Source organism: Eretmochelys imbricata, chromosome 5 (assembly GCF_965152235.1).
Source record: "Eretmochelys imbricata isolate rEreImb1 chromosome 5, rEreImb1.hap1, whole genome shotgun sequence".
Classification (NCBI taxonomy): domain Eukaryota; kingdom Metazoa; phylum Chordata; order Testudines; family Cheloniidae; genus Eretmochelys; species Eretmochelys imbricata.
The window spans coordinates 24,357,522-24,367,047 of record NC_135576.1 but is presented as its reverse complement, the minus strand read 5'-3'; positions in this window follow the sequence as shown (position 1 = coordinate 24,367,047).

The window sequence follows — 9,526 nt, the reverse complement described above, 5'->3', positions numbered from 1 at the left end:
TTTCTCTGAAGGTACATTGTCACTTGGGTTGCACCTAATGGACCATTACATTGTTTCTATTGGTGGTGGGGGGGGGACTGGTGGAAAAAAGGGGGAGAAAAGGTTTTAAAGAAATTATTTAGAAAGTGGTTTGGGCAGTTTGACCCAAATTTGGTGTATAGATAGATTTTGTTCAGTATGTCAGGAACTATACAATCCTAAATTCGTAGTACTTGATTCATTCATTTATTCAGTCCTCCATAGAAACTGGCTGTGAATAACTGAGTTGGCTCAATTTTAGGTGAGAGAGGACTTAGAGAAATAGGCTTATACTGAACTAGAAAAACTTTTTCAAATAGAAAAAATGTGGAAAAAAGGTATTTAGGGATTCAGGTAGTTGCCCCTCCCTCTTGAACCTTTTTATGATGATGTTGGTGACTTTAGTACAGTTTTCTAGTATGTATTTACCTGCTTTAGGAAGCAATGATAGGATTTCTTAGTTTAACAGCAGCTCAAGGTAGAGGTTCTTTGGCCTGTGTTATGTAGGAGGTCAGACTAGATAAGCAGTTTTCAACCAGGGGTCCAGTCCAGGGCCCCCTGCGGGGCCACAAGCAGGTTTCAGGGCATCTGCCACGCAGGGCCGGCATTAGACTCATTGGGGCCCATGACAGAAAGCCGAAGCTGCGCTGTGCAGGGCTGAAGCCCGGGGCCCTAAGACCTGCCACCCGGGACTGAAGCCAAAGCCTGAACTTAGCTTCATGGGGTCCCCTGTGGTGTGGGGCCTCAGGCAATTGCCCTTCTTGATACCCCCTAATGCCAGCCCTGGCTTTTATATGCAGAAAAACAGCTGTTGTGGCACAGGTGGGCTGTGGAGTTTTTATAGCATGTTGGGGGAAGTCTCAGAGAGAAAAAGATTGAGATCCCCTGGACTAAATGATCATAATGGTCCTTTCTGGCCTTCCAATTTATGAAACTTGGTATAGCAGGGTACTAGATTTCAGGACTTGGGGCATATTGCCAGAGATGTTTGGAATGCTCAAACAGCACCACCAGCTGGGGAAGCATGTATCTCATAGAGCTCTTAATAGGATGTACATTTTAATACCCTCAAGTTTACTTACCAGTGGAGTGCTACCATTTTCCTCCCAGTTTTTCTGGAAGTTATGCCTTGAAGATCCATCCAGTATTTCAGAAAAGACATTGTGGTATGGCAAACAAGTAGCTACACTAGTACAGTATGTAGCTGATAAATTGAAACTTTAGCTGGTTCAGTAGACCTGGCCACACTAAGCCTGGCTCTGGCCATTTTTGTTATTCCACAGTCTTCATGAACATTAACATTTGCCCTCTGTTCTTCAAGTTTACATTACCTGAAATCCTGTGTTGCCATTAACTTTTTATTTTAAAACTTACTAGCAGTTCCAAATGGGCTAACCTAATAATGATGTCTGAATACATGGTTTTTCTGCATGTTCCAGCTCTTCCCCCACATTGATGAAAGGGTAAGCATCTTAACTGGTGATTTGCAACAGATATAAGGTGCCACTTATATATTGCAAACAGGTGGGATTAGCATGAGTGTAAATTCTGAATCCTAGCAATATTTCTTAGAATGTCTTTTATAGGATAGTGATTACCAATACCAGTACAATAGATTAATGCATTTAAAAGTCTGACCTCTGTATTTAAATATCCTTGTACTCAGTCCTAGTCTATGTAAACTGCCTTTTTAAAATGGGAAAATATGTTGAACAATATACTTGAACAATAAGATCTTCATTATTTTTATTTTTGTGCATCAAACACTGACAAAATATGGATTTTAATTAATCTGATAACTTTAGCTTTTGTCTGTGTATTTAGTGCAGTGTTGTACTAAGAAGAGTTTTCATAATCTAAAACCATATTATTTTAACATAGTATTTTGGTAATATTTTGGCATGCCTTAAAATTTAAAAAAATCATACCACACAATCATATTAATCTTATTCTTTTGGAATAAGTACATTAGGTGCATGTGATATATGGCTAGATCCATTAACTCTCATGGTATGAAAATCCTTTGTGTTTGTTGAAAATTCCATTTCTGGTTGTGTTAAGAATGTTTGCTTACTTTGTTACACATACATTTACCTAATAAAGACTAATAGTCACAAAATTATAATGAGTTATTTACATCTATATTTACTATGTTACATGAAAACAGCCTAAGTACATTAACCTTTAGGAGATAATAGTATATATAGTCTCAGTACATTCTCCTAAGCATTCATTTAGCTTGTGGACTGCACAAAGGCAGTGTTAAAGGTCAAAACAAATTTAAACACCCAATGCCTGATTCTCCATTGCCCTGCATCCTGTATAGTTGTATACACCTGTGCAAAGTGAATGCAAAGTAGGTTTAAAACTATGGGTGTGATACTCATTTACATCAAGGCTACTGATACTGCACTAGCAATGTACATTTACACTCATTTTAAGTCTCATTTACTTTGCCAAAGGGGTGTAAAGTGGCATTAGCGTAAATGAGAATCAAGCCCTAGCATTCTGATTTGATATAATTTTACACCAATTTTGCATTTACACGATGGAAAGTGAACAACTAACACAAGGTGCAGGGCAACAGAGAATCAAGTCCCCAAAAGTCTATGACAAACTGTAATATGGAGGCACCGCTTGCAGCTTCATAGTTAAAATAGAGATGTATTTTTGCACTTCAGGTACGATTCAACTTCTTTGTTATGTATGGAAATCATACAGCACAGAAATGAAGGTCTGGAAGAGGCCTTCTGAGGTCATTTAATTCATCCCCTTGCACTGAGGCAGGCCTAAGTATACCTAGACCATCCCAGATAGGTGTTTGTCTAACTTCTTCTTAAAAACCTCCCCGGTAACCTATTCCAGTGCTTAACTATCCTTATAGCTAGTTTTTCCTAATATCTCTCCTAAATCTCCCTTGCTGCAGATGAAGCCCATTACGTCTGTTCCTACTTTCAGTGGACATAGAGAATAATTCATCACAGTCCTGGATGAACCTTTGGTCTGACCCAGTATGGTCATTCTTATGTTTTTATGTTCCTCCTTATAAACAGCTCATAACATATTTGAAGACTGTTATTAGGCCTCTCTCTGTCATCTTTTCTGTAAACTAAACATCCATTTTTTTTAACCATTTCTCATAGGTCAAGTTTTCTAAAACTTTGATCATTTTTGTTGTACTCCTGTGGACTCTCTCTATTTTGCTCACACCTTTTTTAAAGAGTGGTGCCCAAAACTGGATACAATACTCCAGCTGATTCCCCATCAGTGCCAAGTAGAACAGGACAATTACCTTCCATGTCATACATATTACACTTCTGTTAATACTCCCAGAATGATATTAACCTTTTCCACAACTGCATCACATTGTTGGCTCATATTCAATGTGTGATCCAATATAACCCCCAGATCCTTTTCTTCATTACTACCACCTAGTCAACTTTTCCAACTGATATCCAGTGCTTGCATCTCCTTCCAGCTTGGTGTCATCTGCAAATTTTATAAACATACTATCCACTCCATTATCCAAGTCATTAATGAAAGAATAATATCCTCAGCTGTATCCTCCCCAAAATTACAGCATATATTTCTTGAATGTTGAGTGGATTTTTGACCATTTACAAGTAAATTGTTAATTTATAAATTAATTTTAAATCAGGTCCTTAAAAAATTTAGCAATTGGCATAAAATTCCCACCCAAGTTCTCAATGGAACTTAGGCCACAAGCTGCCCTTTCCAAAAATGGCCACCATTAATTTACTCCTCACAGTGATCTTTTTTTGCTTCTAGGCAGCATGGGGCGAGGGGGGGGGAGACGGCGGGGGATAGTGGTGTACCATCTTCCTTGAAAGCAGCTTGGATACACACCCATTGAAAGTGGCCATCTTTGCTGGGGGCACCCTGTGGCCTCACTTCCACAGAGTACAATGAGAGATTTGAAGTGAGGTCAGCTTTTAGACTCAGTCCCAATAAGAACAATTGCGTGAAGGTGGCTATTTTGAAGAAGAGCAATTTTTTGGTGAGTTCTTGAAGGAGATTTTGTGCACTCCCTCCTGCTTGTGGAGAAACTTTCAATTTGCAAAAATGGCTATTAATCGTAAATGTATCTTTTCAACATTTAACCACTGTGCCAAATCTACTCAACAGGGATGGCAGGAGGGGGAATTTGGATCAAAGGAGTGTGCAAAGGAATACAGAAGACTGGAGGGAGAGGCAAATTGTATTGTGTGTGCAGGAGAACGTAGGGGGAAGCAAGTGAGAAGGAAAAACTGGGTTGTGCACACCTTATGCTGCTCTGGCAAGACAAAGCAGCTGTAAATTCAGTGTAACTGACCAGTATGCTCTTACTGCTTTGTGCAGGTCCAGAATGGCATAAAACAGCCAAGGCACCTAGGTGAATTTAACCCTAAATGTTAAAATAAAATTGAAAAAAAAGTTAGTTGATGCTTCATGTCTTCAGATCATTAGAAATACCATATAGTAACTTCCTCATTGGGTTTCTTGTTTAGTGTTCATGTTTGAAAATTGTAGTTAAAAAAACACAAGGAAATTCCAAGACAAAATACATATGAAAATGGAGTTAAGATTGAGAGTGCATATCAGTGATTTACACACACACAAAGTACAAGGATAGGGTAATTATTGCCAAAACAAGTGTAAGCAGAGTCAGGATGAGCTCCACCCTGACATCTGGCAGTGAGCTGTGGCAAAGAACTTCAGGGGCTGATCTCATTTGCATAGGCACACCCACCCCGCCTAGCATGAGCCCACAGCTGCCCAAATGGTCACTTTGGCTGCTGTGGGATCCCCAGTTTCTCTATTATTGGGGCAGGAAGAATAAATTGTTATTATCCTGATTATGTGAATCAAGGACAGTGGAACTGTACTTGGCCTTTTGTTATGATGGAGGGACTCGCCATCAACTAAGTAGCATCCGCTAGGCAAGGGACATGGGTTCCAAAACTCAGTGATTGGAGAGAAGTTGAGGATGGGTATTAATGCCTGGTGGTATGGGTTCCCTGATGAGGGCTTTATATGCTAATTGCACTGCCTCTTCTCTTCACTGTGGAATATCAGAGCTAATTTTGATTCCATTAGGAGTTTAGTTACAGGCTGCTGAACTGAATTCATTTTGGGCTAATGGTGCACCAGCATTGAGGCTCCCCTGCTATAAGCTGAAATCACAAAAGAGCTAAAATTACTAAGAGCTGAAATCACTGTTGTGTTAAGTAGGGGGGGCCTAAAGATATATTGTGGAGCAGTTTGTGGGATGGCTGGAGCAGCTCATAGGGGTGGCTGGCAGAGCGGAGCGATTTGTGGGATGGCTGGTAGAGTGCAGCGGAGCCCACAGAGAGGTGAGGTAATCAGCTTCAGACCACGTAAAATGCCCCTTAACCCCTAATCTCCATCCAGGTTGGGAGGTAAAACTCTGCAGATAAACTTTCAAACTCTGGCGCTGCACTGACCAGGGACAGAGACTTTTGGGTTGTTGGACTTTTGGGACTTTGGGGGACTTTTGGGTTGCTGGACTCAAGAACCAAAGGGAAAGGACATGGCCCAGTTTGCTTGGTGTGGGGTTTTTGCTCATGGGTTGTGTTATGAATCCTATTGGTGGTGTTTCCCCAACACAATGCCACATTGTTTATTTCTGTTATTAAAAGGCTTTTGCTACACTCAGACTCTGTGCTTGCGAGAGGGAAAGTATTGCCTCTTAGAGGCGCCCAGCAGGGGTGGTATATATTTGTCCCAGGTCACTGGGTGGGGGCTCTAGCCTGTTTTGCATTGTGTTAGTGGAATGGAACCCCTAGATCCTGAACCCGGCCCTTGTTGCTGCCAACTCTGACAGGCAGAAGGGTTACACAAGCACTTATAAACACAGTAAGTTCAGAGTTAGTGTTAAATTTACAAGATATCCAAGCATGTTAAGATGTGGAAATGCACAGTTAAGGCACCCAAACAACCTTAACTATGCCTTGCACTTCCAAGAAACAGTATGAAACACTTTCAAGAAAACAGTATGAAACAATCTAACGTGTCTTTTAAAAAGATCAGTTCAATTTGAACTGGGACCAAAGAGCTAATATGCATCAACCAGAATTGTGAGGTTATTGCATTGGAAATTTTTTAAAATTCAGCACTTCATAGATTCTACAGAAATATTTGAAAAGCTATGGGATTTCGTAAAAAAAAAACAAATTTTCTCCAGTTTATTACATACCTTCAAATAAAACAGATTTAAAATTAAATTGATCCAGTACTGTGTATGTAATTTTTCCCTATGTTCATCTTCCCTTGAAATTTCCCATCAGAGCTTTCAATTCCACTCACTTATTTTCCAAATCTCCTCAAAAGAGGATGCTTTTATTTCAAAATGATGTTTTGTGCTAGAATCAAGAGGTTCATACAGGGACAGATTTTTTGTGAGGGGGAATGGGCGGGATGGGAGAAGAGGCAGTGGGTATTGAATTAGTGTGAAAAGATTGTGTATTTATTGTTGTTAATCAATGCAATGGTTGTGCAGTTAGTTCTGCTTCAGCAACCAAGAGGAACAAAAACTAGACAATGTATCAGGTCAGATTTTAAAATTTGTTGTAGAAGGAAATCTGCAAGTCAGTTTCAGTTGATAGCATTCTGTCAAAGTGCTCCATGCTGGGCTGTAATACTGGGATATCAAGACATGAAAGACAGACAAACCGATAATAACTAGCTTCAGAGTAGCAGCCGTGTTAGTCTGTATCCGCAAAAAGAAAAGGAGGACTTGTGGCACCTTAGAGACTAACAAATTTATTTGAGCATAAGCTTTCGTGAGCTACAGCTCACTTCATCGGATGCATGCAGTGGAAAATACAGTGTGGAGATTTATATACACAGAGAACATGAAACAATGGGTGTTACCATACACACTGTAACGAGAGTGAACAGGTAAGGTGAACTATTACCAGCAGGAGAACGCGGGGGGGGAGAGGGGGGAACCTTTTGTAGTGATAGTCAAGGTGGGCCATTTCCAGCAGTTGACAAGAACGTATGAGGAACAGTGGGGCAGGAGGGAATAAACTCTCGTTACAGTGTGTATGGTAACACCCATTGTTTCATGTTCTCTGTGTCTATAAATCTCCCCACTGTATTTTCCACTGCATGCAACCGATGAAGTGAGCTGTAGCTCACGAAAGCTTATGTTCAAATAAATTTGTTAGTCTCTAAGGTGCCACAAGTACTCCTTTTCTTTTTATAATAACTAGCTACATCACATAAGGAATTCTACATAGTGTGCATCACATTTACTTTATTTTTATTTATTTGGCTTTTGCATTGCTCTCTGAAACAACCTTGGGTTCTGCTCAGATAATGTAGGGCCAGATTCTCCCTTGCACTGAGCAGTTTATAGTTCCTCATTCTTTGGGCCAAGCTATCTGGCTCTAGTGTGAGTTAGAGCATCAATGGGGTTGCAACCTTACACTAGATGGGCAAATCCCTAATGAGCCACATGGCAGCTGAGACTCAGCAGAACACAGCTATGCTTCACACCCGACCCAACCATCTATCCACTCAACATCCCCTGTATGCTGAGTTGGGAGGAGTGATGCATGCAAGAGATAACTAAGCTGGCTTTATGCCATCTGAACGCTCCTCCCTGTTGGCTCCTGATTTTGACTGGCCAGACATAGTCAGATTGCAACTTCTTGGCACTGTTTGAGTGGTACCAAGTAGCTGGGTCAGAGGAGATAAGAATGTGAAGGTGATAATGGAATGGGGTGAGTATTGTGAAGTTGCATTTGAAACAAAGCAGGGAAATTTCAGTACTGAAATCTGACCAATTAAAGGTTTCAGAGTAACAGCCGTGTTAGTCTGTATTCGCAAAAAGAAAAGGAGTACTTGTGGCACCTTAGAGACTAACGAATTTATTTGAGCATGAGCTTTCGTGAGCTACAGCTCACTTCATCAGATGCATACCGTGGAAACTGCAGCAGACTTTATATATACACAGAGAATATGAAACAATACCTCCTCCCACCCCACTGTCCTGCTGGTATTAGCTTATCTAAAAGCCATTTCCAGCACAAATCCAGGTTTTCTCACCCTCCACCCCCCCACACAAATTCACTCTCCTGCTGGTGATAGCCCATCCAAAGTGACAACTCTTTACACAATGTGCATGATAATGAAGTTAGGCCATTTCCTGCACAAATCCAGGTTCTCTCACTCCCTCACCCCCCTCCAAAAACCCACCCCCATACACACAAGTGCATGTTGAATGAGGCAGACCACACTGAACTGGATAGAGCTTTCTTCTGTTGACTAGCAAGTCATTCCACAAGATGGAATTTCTTTACTATTTCCCTCCTTATTACAAAATAATAAATTAAAAAGAACTAAGAAATGCCCTACATCAGAAGAATGCTAAAGTTACAAAATTAAGTTCTCAGAAGTCTGGAAAGGCCAAGGTTAAAGCTGCCCACACTACTTTAACTCTGTCTCCTTGAAAATATGCATTCCAAGCCAATCTTTATGGTACATGGCCACGTGCTATTTTTCCCAGAGAACACCTGCCTCACTCGGTGCAGCGGGTGGATGGCTCTCAGTGAATGAGCTAAGGAACCACGTATTGGACAGTGAGGACAGAAAATAAACATTGAACAGCTGTCTCATTCAGTGCGCTCCATCCAGATTGCAAAGTGAAGGAGGCAGAGGTCCGACAGAAAAAATAATGTGTTATGCTGGAATTAAAGACTGTATTGTAATGCTTGTGCACAAAACAGCAGAGTTAAGGTTTCCATAGCAACCTTGACTTTAACGTTCAAGACTTCTGAGGACTTCATTTTTCAACTTTATTCTTTAGAATGAAATCTACTCCAGGCCCTTTCCTGTAGCATGTTGGATGCGATCAATCTCCATGGAAGTCCAGGAGAACTGAGAATGATCTGCACTTTGCAGGATTGGGTCCTCAGTCCAGGAGGTGAAAATTCAGAGCTTGTACCATGTGAAAAGCATTGATTTGCAGTTTTAACTACTGGATGAACAATAAAAAAAATTTTTTTTCTGGGGTGGGGGGGGTGGGGTTATTGCTCATTTTTCAAGCTACTGTACCATACACTAAAGGTTAGAAATGTCACAGTTTTGAATAAAGTCTTTCAGCGAATGTCCCAGTTCAGATCAATGTTTTGTTCCTGCTCAGATTAGACACCACTTCTCAGAAAGGGCAGTGTCTGTGCTGAAATTCACCAGTGATCCACAGAATCAACGATAATATGAATTAGTTATGAATTAAATATGCCACAGCTACATCTGGGTTTCTGGTGAATGGCTGACTTGCTATGTGACAGGAATCTGTTGTGAAGCAAGTTATATTGTCCAGTTGCACTAGCGGTATTGGAACAATTGCCGAAGACTACATTGCAAAGGCATTAGTTCTAGTGAGAACTGCTTGCTGGTGATAGTCTAGCATTCCAGGACCAGCAATAGTGATTGTAGAGGAAACAGCAGGAAAATATTAATCTTCTGCTGAATGGCC